Source organism: Protobothrops mucrosquamatus, unplaced genomic scaffold (genome assembly GCF_001527695.2).
Source record: "Protobothrops mucrosquamatus isolate PMUCROS unplaced genomic scaffold, P.Mucros_1.0 scaffold305, whole genome shotgun sequence".
Classification (NCBI taxonomy): domain Eukaryota; kingdom Metazoa; phylum Chordata; class Lepidosauria; order Squamata; family Viperidae; genus Protobothrops; species Protobothrops mucrosquamatus.
Window position 1 is genome coordinate 498036 of NW_015386647.1, and position 15294 is coordinate 513329.

The window sequence follows — 15294 nt, forward strand, 5'->3', positions numbered from 1 at the left end:
TAGTTCTCTGAAAACAGAAGTGGACCAAATTTAATTAGCTCTGCCTTACTGCATTCAAATAAAATAAAATAAAAATCAGAAGTATTGACCAACTCTTTTGGGAAGAGGCAACCCAACCAGTTGTTATTAACTGAGAAATCTAGCCTACCCTAGAGTTAAAGCTTGGGATTAAATACTTAAGTTTGGGATTAAGGTAGAAATCCATGGGCAACCATGATCCCTCCAAACTACATTGCAGCTATCACACAATATTTCTAAGCTTTTAATAGAAAGTGTTGGCCATGTTGTCTTTTTCTGTACTTGAGTTCCAGAAATTACCTGCTCTTCTTTTGTGGGAAAGAAGGGCAAAGGAAGTTTCCTAGTGGATCCCTTAAAGGCTTCTCCTATGTATATTTACCATGCCAGGAGAGAGGGGAGAGGGTTGCTTTCATCAGCCTTTTTCATCCATCAGATGTCAAATGTTTCTGCCTCAATACTACAGAGTTTTCTTTGAGCCGGGAGCTGACAAGTCAAATGGTTTCAAGAGATAACACTGTTCTGGACCCTGGCAGTTATTGGGTTAAAGGCTGGGTTTGTCTTTAGGTCAGTGGGAGGAGTTTCTAAAGGGCTTTGGGTACAAACTGTAAGTCATTGCTTTATTCTGGGAATCCTAAACAATGACTTACAGTTTGTAGAGGTGCGCCCAAAATAGGTTTCTGCAATTTTGATTGTCCCACAGGTAAATTGATATTAGATTTTCCCCTCTTCTCCTTCTTAAATGTCACATGTTGGGATGATTATGGGATCTCCAGCCGTGTGGCTGGATGACATGAACAAGACGAACAAAAGAACTCCCATGTGGCTAGTGTCCAGGAAGTCTCCCAAAGCCCTTTAGAAACTCCTCCCACTGACCTAAAGACAAACCCAGCCTTTAACCCAATAACTGCCAGGGTCCAGAACAAACACAGACCTGGCTTTGTTTGTTTGTTTAATCAGGCTTTGGCTGGGAAATCCTGTTTGGATAGCCCCAGCCTATTTTAATACAACACCGTCAGCAACCTACAGTTACCTTGAGGTGTGAATAGGACAATGATCAGAGTCAGACTTTGGTGGCTTCATGGCTAAAGTACTAGAATAGCACTAGCCAGAAAGTGTGAAATCCCATCTAGACAAGGGTGGTTGTATCTGTTCAGTCATTTATTCATCTCCCTTATGGTCCTTAGCCAGCCATTTTCTTTTATAGAGGCCTCAGATAAGCTGAAGAATCTCTATTTTGGGTGGAGTAAAGTAGGATGGAATAGAATAGAATAGAATAGAATAGAATAGAATAGAATAGAATAGAATAGGAATCTCAGGGTCAATCTTTGTTATCATCAGTTACAAGAAAAGAAAAGAAATAGGATAGGAAAGATCCCAAAGTGCACTTGACAGTCTGGTTCAACAATACTTGGCATGAAGCATTGCATAATACAAGTGTAATACCAAGCACATCCTCAAGTCAGTTAATAATACCCAGTTAACTGAAACTGATTAAACAACAACAGTGTAGCAGCCATTTCCTATAGTACAGTATACAGCTTAATGGAGAGGGGAAGGGATTAAAAATACACTAGATCCTAAAGCAACTTTAGTGCCAAAATCGCCCATTCTCCAAAGCAGATGCCCATTTTATTAGCTGACTACAAAGTCTGCCATTTCCTTCCCATTGTGTTTCTAAACATGTTGCTCTGTGGGGAAGCAACAAATGGTTGGTGCTCCCTGCCGGCCTAACTCCTAACCTCTTTACTGTCTGTATTCCTCATAAATGCATGCCTGGTGCTATCCCAGGAGTCAGGCTACTTGGTTTCTTGGCTATTTTAATGCTTAGGAGAGCTGGAAGAATGGAGGTTCCAACCTCCATTTTGGAACAGGATGTGCATCACGGTGGCTTAGATGTAAGCGGAAAAGGGAAGCAGCAAGCCCTTTCTTTCAAAAATGATCTGTTTAATTAAATCGCAGAAACAAATTTGCTAGATTACCCCCATCTGCTGGGGTGACATCCCACTTTAAAAGTTCCCTGACATTAACTTCCATGAATCATCAAGCCAGCAGCCGGTTGGTGCATGGCTTCATGGTCCTTTGTTTAATGGCCCTTCATCCGACGAGCAGATGGCTTTGAAGGCTGCTGGCTCCAGAGGCGCCATTCCACTGCCAAGTTGGCCTGTGTGCAAGACCTGCCAAGGCTCTTGGAAAAGCGAGTAGGGTTGGAAGAAAGAGCATTGCTTAGACCTCGTTTCTGCTATTTAACAAGTCAAGAAATTCATGGCTTCGGTTCACACTTGAGACCAAGGCTAAATGTGGTTTGTTTGGTTCGGGTTTAGCAAATTGTAGCGGGCACATCCATTTGTTTTGTCAGATTTATGGCCCGACATGTTGCCAGACCAACCAACTGTAGCTTTGTCAATACTCCATGGGAAAACTAACAATGGTTTAACTGTGAGGTGTGGAACTCTGCAGGGAGAAAAACGGAGGACACACACATTGCTTAAACCTATTACATCCTGGAGAGATCTAGGCAATAAATTGCAAATTACGTTTTCTTTTCTTGGTATTAAAAATCCATTTCTTTATCTTGGCACAAATATATAAAACAAAGGAACACGTTTCTAGCTTTGGTGTCACTTCCAAAGTGCCTGACAGCAACAAAATGAGCTTTCACTAATAGGCAGGGAAAGAGTTCTCAATAGATGGCCCGTTTTATCAGAGGTAGTACTCAACTGGATGAGAGGTAGGGTAATCACTGAAGCTTTAAGTCTTTAGAACTTATAAATATAATAACTATCTGAAAATCTACACATGTTCTTTTTTTTTTTAAAGCCTTTTGTTTTTACAATGATGGAACCCAGATGGAGTAATGATGGGACTTAAGATACATAAGGTTGCTGCACAGCCCCTTGAACTTTCTTCTAACCTCATTTCCTTCTTGTTCACAACACAAATATGGGTTGATCTCCCAATCTTTCTTCTGCAGCAAACGGCATGGTAATTTAAAGGATTGTTTGGGAGCACCACCATCTGCAAGCACCGATGATGATAGCAAGTATCTGTATGCAAAATACTTTTATCTCTCTTTTCACAGTTGATTGCTGCTATCTTTTTTTTTCTGCTCTGACTTGAGCAAATAGCACTAAGCCCATCCTTATTGATCTCTGTGTATCTCCTCTCTCTCTCTCTCTCTCTCTCTCTCTCATGTTTTCTGAGACCAGAATCCATGTTCCCTTGTGCCCTGCTCTAGTCAAATCCCTTAGACTTTTAAGATTTCTCATTTTTCAGAGTTGTTCACTGCAATCCTCTTTCCCCTCTTTGTTTTCTGTTTGTCTGTTTTCACTTACTCACATTCTCTGAATTCAAATTACTGTATATGTGTAGGGTGGGGGTCTTTTGGCCTTTCTTTGAGTGTACATTGCTTTGGCACAATCAGAGCATATCAACAGGTTCTTAAAAAGCTAAAAGGGGACCAGAACAATCAGAACCGCATATCTGCGATAGCTGTTGGGTTAATTTATCGGAAAATCTGTGTGAAACTCTGTTCACATGAGGCTGTTTATTTTTTCATATTTAAGCAGCTTATCTCTCAATTATGGGTTATTTCCTACTCTACTGTCAGAGGATTTGAACTTCATGGTACACTTTGGGAGAGCACTTCTCAGTCTGAAAGTGTGCCCATTTAAAAGCTTGTCAAAACTCATGCCTGCAGCTGGTGTCTAAAGCAATCTACTCCAGAGACTGGCTGAGCAGCAGATGGACTCAGTTCTGAAAATGATTTTACAAAGGCTTCAGACTGTTTCAAGACAGATTCCCCTGGCGTGGTCTGCTTTCTTAGATCATCCTGTGATCCTATGAGCTGTTCATGCTGTTATAACCTTATTATGGTGAGTTTAGATTTCAGACAGTAATGCAAGAATCCTCATTTTAGCCATTGTCTATCCACTCCAAGATGAAGGACTCTTCCGGATGTTTCCAATCTATATGGCCCCGAGCTTTCTTTTGCCAATTGGGCCCACAATATTTGCTGATGCCGTCAATCCATCTTGTTTTAAGTCTCTTTCGTGGATGCTTTTTATCAACTGGGATCCATTCTATGACATCCTTGGTCCACCTGTCATCAGTTCTTCTTGCTATGTGACCTGCCAACTACATTTAACACGCTATACAATTTCCTTTATTGTATCGCCTTCAATTGAGATCCATTGGCCAAGGTATATGTAGTGATCTACTATGTCTAGTTCTTCTCCAGATATATTTTTTTTTCTTTAGTGAATTTATTAAACATAATCTGGCTCGTTTTCAGGTTTATTTTTAAGCCAAGTGGTTCTCCTGCTTTGTGCAGCTCTTGTATGTGTTTTAGTAGCTCTTCTGGGTATTGTGAGAAGGGCGCAACATCATCTGCAAATCTTAAGTGATTTAAATAGGTGCCATTGATTTTTATTCCATCTTTTGCCCAGTCTAGTTTGCAAAATACTGGGAAAGGGATAGATAATATTGTATTGCCTTGTTGTACACCTTGTTCTGTGTTGATTTCCACTTTAAGATCATTAAGGCCAATTGTCACCGTTGTTTTTTCATATATTGATTGTAGTAAGTTTATGTAAGCAGTATCTACACCTTGGTTGAACAATGCATTAATTATTGCTTGCTGGAATACTGAGTCAAATGCCTTTTCGTAGTCCATGAAAGTCATGCACAGAGGCATGGTATACTCATTGTACCTTTCAATGACTTGCTGAACAACCTGGATGTGATCCATTGTGTTGTAGCCACTTCTGAGCCCTGTTTATTCCTTTGGTTGTGCATCATTTAATGTTCTTAATATTCTTTTTGTTATTATTTTGGTGAAAACCTTGTAGATGACTGAAAGAAGGCTTATTGGGCAATGTTCTTTAAATCATCTTGGGTCTCTTTCTTGTGTATAAGAATCATTTCAGCATTTTTCCATGCATTGGGTATTTTTCCTTCTCTGAGGCATCTTGAGTATAATTTTGCTAGTATCCTGTGTAAACTGTGACCACCACCTTTCAGCATTTCAGTTGTAACCCAGTAATTTTCTGAAGCTTTGCCATTTTTTATTGATTTTACGTCACTTGATACTTCCTCCACTAGGTTATTTGGCATTTCCTGTTTCGTGGATATTGTTACTTTTGAGCAATCCTGATCTTTGTATAGCTCTGAATAGAAATTTCCAATTATTTCTAACATTTCCTGCCTTGCTCTACACAGAGCCATCTTCATGTTTAAATGTAAGTCTGTGCAAGTAAAATAACAATCTTTTCTGTTTTTTTAAATAAGACAGATAGTTGGTCTTACTGGAAGAAGAAATGGGATTTAATTTCCCTTTTTCCTGAGAGAATTTTTTGCAGAAGCTATAAGGTTTGAGATCAGGCTACAGATGAAGATTATCACAGCCATAATGGATAAGCAATGGAGTATTAATATGATGCTCAACCCATATGTATATATGTATAAATAAACACTGTATTACAAGCATGCCCTCCAGTGTGTCTCATTCTGAGAAAAGTAGCCACCTCAAAAATTGTACACCTTGAAGTTTGTTATCACTTCAAGAATTGGAATGTAAACATGACCACCACCTCTCCATCACAGTAGAGTGCTAGCTTTATTATAGTGCTTTGGCTCCCATGCTTTTAACAGCCTGATCCACAAATCTCTTACTGTAGTGGTGGATCTGAAGGTATCCTTTGATCTCTCCAAGACAGTAAAGCATGTTTGATTTCACTGTCAGGCTGGCCACATTAAAGTGGAGAAGGGATAAAACACTTGTTTAAAATAATGAAAAAATGTATTCCACTTCAAGTTTTGTTCCATTCATCATTTCAACAGAAATGGATGAAGGTTTTCTGATTGTATAATAAAAATTATGGTCTGTGCATGTGTTTTCTTCTCCATCTCATTCCTTTTAAATAGCTGCTAAAGTATAAGATTAAGACAGCTTCCCACTGTGTTTCTAATAGCTCTCTGACTGCTAGGATGTATTTCTTTTTTTCCTGATTTAAACATATCAGTATTTTGGGCTATCCCAAAACTGAAAGATCAATTTTTCATTTTTTCCGCTAAAAGTGACTTTTAGAAATAGTCCTCGACTAACAACCAAAATTGGGACAAGAATTTTCATTGCTAAGCAAGGCAGTTTTTAAATGATTTGTGTCTGATTTTATGATCTTTTTGCCATGGTTGTTAAGTGAATCACTGCAGTTAAGGGAATCATGTGGTTAAGGGAATCCAGATTCCCCCACTTATTTTGCTTGTTGGAAGCCAGATGGGAAAGTTACAAATGTATTTATTTTTATTATCCTGCCTATGCTTATTATATTTACAAATAACTCAAGGTGTTGGACATATCTAACACCCCTTCCTCCTCCTATTTTCTCCACAGCAACTTTTTGAGGTGGGTTGGGACAAGAGAGAGAGAGAGAGAGCAATTGGCCCAAAGTCACCCAGCTGACTTTCCTGGCTAAGATGGGGCTTGAACTCCCCGCCTCTTACTTTCTAGTCCAATGCCTTAACCACCAGACCAAATTGGCAAAGGAGGAACATGCAACCCTGGGATGCTGCAACTGTCATAAATACATGCCAGGTGCCAAGAGCTCGTCTACAGATTACATGACTATGGGGATGATGTGATGGTTGTGTGAGGACCACCATGTCACTTTTTTCAATGCTGTTGTAGCTTCAAATGGTCACTAAATGAATGGTTGTAAGTCGAGGACTCCCTGTATTTAAAATAGATATAAACATTGGAAAGATAATGTATGTGCATGGGCAGTCAAATAAAAAACAAAGAGCCCAAGATTTTGGGAATAATAAAACCATAATAACACCACCTGAAATTTACCCAAACCATTAGGACCCTTAATCTTCCTTCCTTCCTTCCTTCCTTCCTTCCTTCCTTCCTTCCTTCCTTCCTTCCTTCCTTCCTTCCTTCCTTCCTTCTTTCCCTCCCTCCCTCCCTCCCTCCCTCCCTCTCTCCCTGTTACTTAAAATAGCATTTTCAATTTCTGATTTGCTTGTTTTCAAGATGCTGGCTGAACAATGACTGAAACCCCTTGTTTAGAAAATTGATATCACTTTAGGATAATCAGATACAAGACAGTACAACGGCAAATATGCTTACCGTGAATCAATCACTACTGAGGTCAATAGAATTATTCCTGATAGATATGTTTAAGAATGTAGTTGTAGACATGTTGAGTAATGCTTGGCGGCAAGTACTTATACAGAGTAGAATATTCAATAGCAACTCCTCTAAACTTTAGACCAGGGGTAGTCAACCTTGGCTCTTTTATGACTCGTGGACTTCAATTCCCAGAATTCCTGAGCCAGTTTAGCTGGCTCAGGAATTCTGGGAGTTGAAGTCCACGAGTCATAAAAGAGCCAAGGTTGACTACACCTGCTTTAGACACTGGACATTTCTGCTTCTAAACACCAAACTGATTAAATTTACAAATTAGATCACACATTGAATAAATTAAAAATGTAAATAACAACAAAACTAGCTTCTGTGATATGGCTGCTCTATGCTTTTGGGGATAATTTAACAGCAATTCGTCCCTGGAAAGTAACTTTAGAGGTTAATACTATCATTTTTTATTTCATTGTAAATGGTATGAAATATGCTTTAAAATTGGTCTTTTAGTCTATGACAGTATGATCAGTCTTGTGTCTCAGACAAACAACTAGAGGTCATCTTTCTGCTAAACACATTCATTTAATTCAGACACGTCAAACTCGCGATGTCACGTGACGTCGCGTGACGTATCGGGACTGTTTTGCCATTGCCGGCAATGGGGTGGGCGGGGCTTCTCTGGAGCAAATCCCAGACACTACTGGAGGAGCATCACGGCTACCCTAGTGCCATAGTCCTGGTGCCTTAGCAGAATTTAGCAGAACTTCAAGAATGTTGCTAGCATCCTACTAAAACCCAGTTGGGGTCTTTGCCACTGGCCATTTGCATTTGTTCACCTACAGTACATGAATTAAGAGCAGCAGCTATTTTATTTTTGTAGACTTACATCCTCGCCATCCATCAAATTGTTCGCTTTAAAGTACAGAATAGAGGAGGGGTCACTTGGTGTCCTACTTTCCATCTCTATTTTTCTGCTGCTATGCACATGAAAAGATTAAAGCTGGAATAACCCATGGCCTCTCCCTTTGGGACCAGCTATATTAACTAACCACTGCATTGTTTCCAGTAGATCTGGAAAGTTTTATATCTATGGATAATGTAGATTGTTGCTATTAAGATTTCTGCCCTTTTATCTGTTGCTTGTTCATGTCTCCTTTGCCTGCTTTTTGTCCCATTTTTGCCAGTTAATGTTTTGATGTTTTGATGATGTTTAATAAAACTTTCCTTTTCTTCTCTTTTTTCTTTTTTGCTATTTGAACTGAGTGGTGTGTGTGCTTGCTCTGATCTGGATGTAGGGTGTGATGGGTGGAAAGTAACTTATATATTTCCCACTCTTCCAACAACTTTCATAGCCACAAGCTGGAACTCTGGGTAAGGATCTTGTGGAAAATGAAAGAACTCTTACGAATTCCAGAGGGGTTTAGCAGAGAGGTTTATTTGTGCAGGTTCAGAGGCATATGGAGACATGCAATTCTGAATGAGGAGGGCGGGATTAGACTTCAGTTTTTATACTATCCTTCTTTTAGGAACAAAGGGACTACACATGGTAATACACTGTAATACATTTGGATCGTTTCTCACGGGCATACAATGGAAGGTTTTGCTACATACAAAGTATCCATGTGCAATGCGCATTTGGTTAGCCACATATTACTGACACAGAACTTTCCCAGTGAATTTTCCCAGTGATTATGCATTACATCATTGTTCTAGCAATTATGCAGACAAATCATTATTCTAGTTATGCAGACAAATCATTATTCTAATAATTGTTCATTTTACTACATTAAGGAGAATGGCAGGAGGGGCTGATGCCTTTCCCATTTCAAGTCCCCTGCCCGAGATTGTTTTGGGAGAATTCCCTTTCAGCCCCTTTGCGCATGCCAGCCGTAGTCATTATTTTTTATCAGTAGCAGTGTACCTGGCACTTTACAAGCTCTCGTGAAACTTGTTCCTTCCTAAAAGTTTACAGGGTCATTCTAGACTAAAATAAAATCACTGCTGCTGAGAGAATAATAGGAAGCAGATGAGCAGCACCTGGAAACTCGATTTGCATTGCAGTTTTCAGTGGGAAGAACAAGGGCAGATCAAGGTGGAAGCATCAGAAAAGGCTCTTACACAAACAGCCCAAGTGGGGTGCAGTGACAGGATTTTTTTGAGAACCCTTTTGGATTACAAGGAGAGCAGCTGTGTAGCTTCACGTTGGGCTGCTCCTGTGTCATAGCAGTTGCCTTCCTGCCGATGTAAGCTGGCATGTTCAGAAAACACTTACTGCTCATATACCTCTGGTCTCAGTTTCAGCCTGGCTTTCCTTTCATCTTTATGCTGTGATGATAAAAGATTTATCTGTTCCCACCCCTGTACATATGTCACCTGTATCCACTAACAAACCTCTGAGATCCCCCCCCATAGGTATAAACTGCTGAAAGTGCCCTTGAATTGACCCTGACTAGCAACAGAGAGAAGACTCAGGCAGGAACCTGTGGCTCAGTTGCTTAGCAACCGTCCGAAGTTGTGACAGATCCCCCCCCCCAAAAGCTACTTACAACCTGTTTTTGAACTCATGGCTGCTGCAGTGCCCCTCAGGTGGGTTTGCCCCTATGACCGACTGCAAGGACACTGCACTGCCCCCTATGCATATATTTTCCCCCATCCCACCCTATCGGGTCCCTACAGGCCCCATCCCCATCTCGGGAGCAGTTGCCATTTTGGGGGTGGCTACAAATGAATTGTGGCTACTCCAAAAAGGGCACCCACTTCTGGGATGGAGAAGCTGAGGGGTTGAACAGCCTGCTCCTCTTCCCCAACGTAAACTCTGGAGCAATTGGAGGGTGAGAACAAGGGAATAGGGCCTGGTGAGGAAGAAGGCCGTAGGCCTGTGGAGACCCCAAGGGGCAAGAAGCTCTGCTTAATGACATTGGGGAGAGCAGGGATGGAGATCATTAAGGGAGGCTGTTATATGATTGCTTCATTTAATGACCATTATGACTTGTGACTGCGATTTTCAGGCTCCATTACAGTCATTAGTTGAAGAGTACTTGTAATAAAGTCACACAGATGGATTTATCCAAAATATTCCAGCATCCTATTATAATTTCCACTGTGTCTGGCTTTTTCTTTTTCATTTCGCTGCAATGAAATGGGCCAAAGGTATATAAGCCCTGGTTCTGCTTTTTTTTCAGGGCCACTCTACAAAGTATCAAAGCTTTGTTTGGAGTCCAGTACTGGGGTCCAGTTTGGTGTATTATTGTTTGTATGCATGCAAAAAAAAGTGTGTTGTATCCTCAGAGTGATTTGGTTGCTTTAGGTGAGCCAGGTTTTGCCACAACAAGAAGAAAGTACCCAAAATTAGCCAAGGAACCACAATTAATAAACTGCAATCAATAAATAAATAGTATGGAATTTAAGCTGTAGTTTACTATAATGCTGCAAATCTAATGACCCCTATACCTATGGTATTATTTTTGCTTTGGTTGATCTCTTTCTATCAAGAGGCTATCAGATCTGGCAAGTAGCTATGGGATCTGACTTTTAAATTAATCCCTGCTCTAATCTTCCTCACCTCCACAGGGCCAGATCATCCCTGTGAGCTATCAACATGCCAACTAGAAAAACTAGTACAGTTTTAATAACATTTGTCATTTTAATTTTTTAACTAGTTTTTACTTGTTTTATAACTTTGCAAGCCACCCGAGGTCACCTTGTAGGAGAGATAAGTGGCATAAAAATTTAATAAATACATAAAAATAAAATAAATAAATCAGGAAAGTTGAAACAGACATTGTTCCAGTTAACTGATAAATAAAAGAGGAGAGAGGAAGGTAACTTAGTTTGCCACTGGAAGATTTTTTTCCTAGAGGTTAAGGAGGAGGCAGCTGCCAAGCTGGTAGAAGTGGACTTGTGGAAAAAAGGAAATTTTAGAAAGAGACAGGGAAATGGAAGTGCAGCAAACCAGGGTGGATTCCAGATAGATTTGGTGGTTGAAGCTTGTTGATTTTTAGGAAAAATAATGGCGGCTAGAGATCCAGAGATCGATGCTTGTTGTTTGTAGGGTGCCCTGATGAAGACATCTGAAGCAGAAGTGGGTACAATCCAGAGAAAAGCACTGAATCATAAGATAAGCTGATGAAAGGGACAAAACTACTGAGACAAATGGTATCTGTGAGGGAGAGTAAAAATTGAGACGAGAGAGACCGAATTCTCTAAGCTAAAGACTGGAGCCAATAAGACAGATACAGAGACAGAATAACTGGCCCTTTTCTTATATTTAACTCAAAAGTTGGAATAAAACACACGAGTAAACTATTTAGATTTGACTGACATGCTAGGCTAAACACATAATGAGATAGACATGGCCTGAAGCAGGAAGCTTCACATATCTATTAAAGAATGCTTTGTTTTAGAATGATTTCCCTCCTGCCTCTGATTTATTATTATTACCTTTTCTCTCCTGCTTATCAATCATGTGGCTGAAGAGAGCAGAGAGAAGACTTTGGGCTTATCTAAATAACTCTTGCAAAGAAATGTTAGCTAAAAGTGAAAGTGCAAACCTATTTTTGGTTGATATTGATTGCCTAGGTAATCAGAAAAAAAAATCACAAATGAAGTCTGATCTGCTGTATCAAATCCTGAGAACCTGCAAAGGCTTGTGACAAATCTGAAGACCAACAAGTTGAGACAGACTTCCTCCATTTCTCCTTTGGATCAGCTCAGTAAATGTTCCCTCTATTATTTTCGGCTGCTGGGAACTCCTTTGCTAAATTGGTGGTTAGTGAGAATTAATTTCTTCTCAAGAGCAGCCTGCTTCTGTAACCTGTGGAGCTGCAGGCTGCTGATTTATACCTGCAAAAGATGGTCATATGGATACATAGCTCCATCAGTCTCTTTCTTGGAAGTGAGGGGAATGAATGTAATCAAACTTAAGTTTTCAAGGTTCAGATGACAAAGTCAAAGTAATCAGTGTCTGAGTCTTTGGCTCGGAAGAAATGGATACGGGCAGACTCTGTCTTCTGAGAAAAGGATAGGCTTGGATGGGGACAGTTGATGAGGGATTTGTAGAAAGATCAGGGTCAAGGGGCATCCTGGCATTTGTTCTGAAATCTAACTGTGGCATGCATGTTGATTCTTGCATATTCTATTTTTATAAAACCAAGGGAAAAAACCATGTGTTTTTTCCAGTATGGCTACATGCTGTGTTGGGCTTTGATCTACTGCAGAACAAATACAGGAAGCAGAGTAAAAGGTATTGTATATATCACACAACACAAACGGACTTCTTCTCATCACAGTTTCTGTAGAGAAAAATCTGATTTGATCATATTTGTTGGCTCTGAAATCCTTACTTTTAGGTATCAGTGTTACATTTGTTACAATCTGTCCCAGCCTGAGTAACAATCTTTAGTTTTCCTAGATATCCTTTTAGTTTAGCTTGAAGATTATAAATTTCATCATCTTTTGGTTTTTGGTTTATTATTATTTTTTAGAATAAAATAATTTTAAATTGTATGCTACTCTGCAACCTGATTCCCTGAATAGGGCAAAGGGTGCACACACATATTTTAAATAAATGGTATAAAAAATAAATTTAAAAGGCAAAAGAGTATGTTACTCTTAAGCATCCCTGATTCCAACAGATGTTCCAGAAATGCATTGTCCATCCAGCCACATTATAGCTCTATAATGGAAGGCAGTGAGAATGTTATGCTCAATATACAAATTCCAGTTAGGATTGTTGAACCCTACCAAGGATTAGGCATTTTATTTTGATGTATTTCCACTTATCTATGGCAACAAACTTGATGGTCTTTAGAGATGGCATGAATTCTCCCCCCCACACACCAAGCTCCAAAATATGTGTATCAGAAACTGCATTTTCATTGCCTGAAAGACTGGGCATGAGCAACTGGTCCTCAAGCTCTTTTATTCTGTCTACCACAATAACTGCATAAGATCTATGAATGAATTTTCTGCATTGCAATTATTGTCCTGGTCTTTTCTCTTCCATAGTTTGTCTTTCCTATAATAAACCCTCCAGATTTGCATTACACGCTTCATTGGGCAGATTTTTTTTTATCTTTAGTTTATTTTAATATGTACATTTTTGTATGCATTGCTGGTCATCCGCATCGCTACCATCATTATCAATACAAGCTGGACTCCTGTTGACTGTCTCTATTCGGTTTTCTCAGGAACATTATTCTCCACTGCTTTCTGTAATGTGTTTTTCAATGCCCCAGTCTGTTACATTCTAAATTTACACAAAGCTAATGCTTAAATTACATTTCCCCAAATATCAAAATAACCATTAGAATGATGAACTTTCCTTGGAACACTGGATGCATTGTCAAAATATGTTCATAGGGTAAAGTGGCTATGCTACCCATAACTCTCTACCTGTCTCATTTCTCATGGGGTTTTTTTGAAGTTTACTCAGCTGTGCAAGCAACCCTATCCACATGACATACCATTATTTACAATGACAACTGAATCTGCTTCTAGAACATATTTATATTAAACAAGTCCACCAAGTTTTACTAGTTTTCATGATAATATACCTGTGAGATAAAGTAGATATGAAAAGGGTAATTTTATTTTTGTATTCATTTATGTCTCACCTTTATTTTCAAAATAACTCAAGGCAGCAAAACATATTCAATACACCTTTCTTCTCCTATTTCCCCTACTACAACAACCTTGTGAGGTGAGTTGGGCTGAGAGAGAATGACTGGCCCAAGGTCACCCAGAAAGTTTTCATAGCTAAGGTGGGATTTGAACTCACAATCTCTTACTTTCTAGCCTAGTGCCTTAATCACTAGACAAAATTGGCTCTAAAGACCTCTCCTTGGTCCATTGCAGGGGTGTCAAACTGCCGGCCCGGCCACCCCAGCTCCGGCAAGGGGGAAAAAGTTGCGATATGTCACAACATGTCACGTGACGCAGCGAGTTTGACACCCCTGGTCCATTGTATGGTTTAAAAAACATAGTTGACACGTTAGTTAGGACCGTGGAATGGGATTAGACAAGGGGATGAAGGAATAAGTATGCAGCAGGCTTAGCTAGGATTTTCTGGAATTTTCTTCAAGGATTTTCTTTCAGGGATTCAATTTAAACAGAAATATCTGATCAGCAGGTTTATTTAACAATTGGCTACAAATGCTAGATAAAAAAAATCGGAGCTAGGCAATATGAATAGAAATGATTAGACTATGCAACATTGTCTGCAATTCCTTAGTGCAACCCTGCTTTTCCTGGGATTATATGGCTGTCCTTTGAAGCTGCCCTGTGATCCAGGGAAAAAAATACATTGGATTTAAGGAATCACAGAAAGGGGCTATATTCATGCTCTGTTTGTTCCAAAGAATCTTTTGTCACCGTTGAATTGAAAGTGCTGCACAGCTTAATAAGTAACTGACCCATCTTTTCATATTCTGCATGATTTTATGAGAGGAAAAGTAAAAGATAGAAGATTTTTCCAGAGCAAAACGAATCAGCCTCCTCCAATTTAGTACTCTATAATACTCAGAATTCCCAGCCTGAATTCCCGTTTCCCATGCTGGGAATCATGGATGCTACAGCATTACTGCATAGGAAGGTCTGCAGGCTAGGGGAGGCAGATGTCCAATACTCACAAGACTTCCAGAATAATAATGAGAGATGGGATGGAGTCCATAATGCTTGCCTAACATAACAAGTTTTACTTAAAGTACTTCGGAAGAATTAGGAATCATGATCCCAGAGCACTAGATATGAATTTCTATTGGGGGGGGAGAGCAAATTTTAGTAAAGTCATTTAATAAAGCCAAGAGCTTAAAAAGCTTCTTAGATCCAATTCTCTAAATTATGCAGGCATTCAAAATAAAGTATCTAAGAAAGGTGACCATCCAAACTCTCCTTGAACATATACAATACAAGGGATCTTATTGCTTCTTTCATGAATTTGAAAGTATGGCATATGATTAGGACCCATTTCTGACATTCAGACAGAATCTACTTTCTGTAACTTCAGTGCATTGCTCCATCTCTCACATTCTTGGGCACAAAGAGGAGGTTGTGGCTTTCTTCTGTGTGGCAATCTTGAGTACCTGAAGATGCTCCCAGATAGTTCAGTTGTCTTATCTCCAGCTTAAGCAACCCCC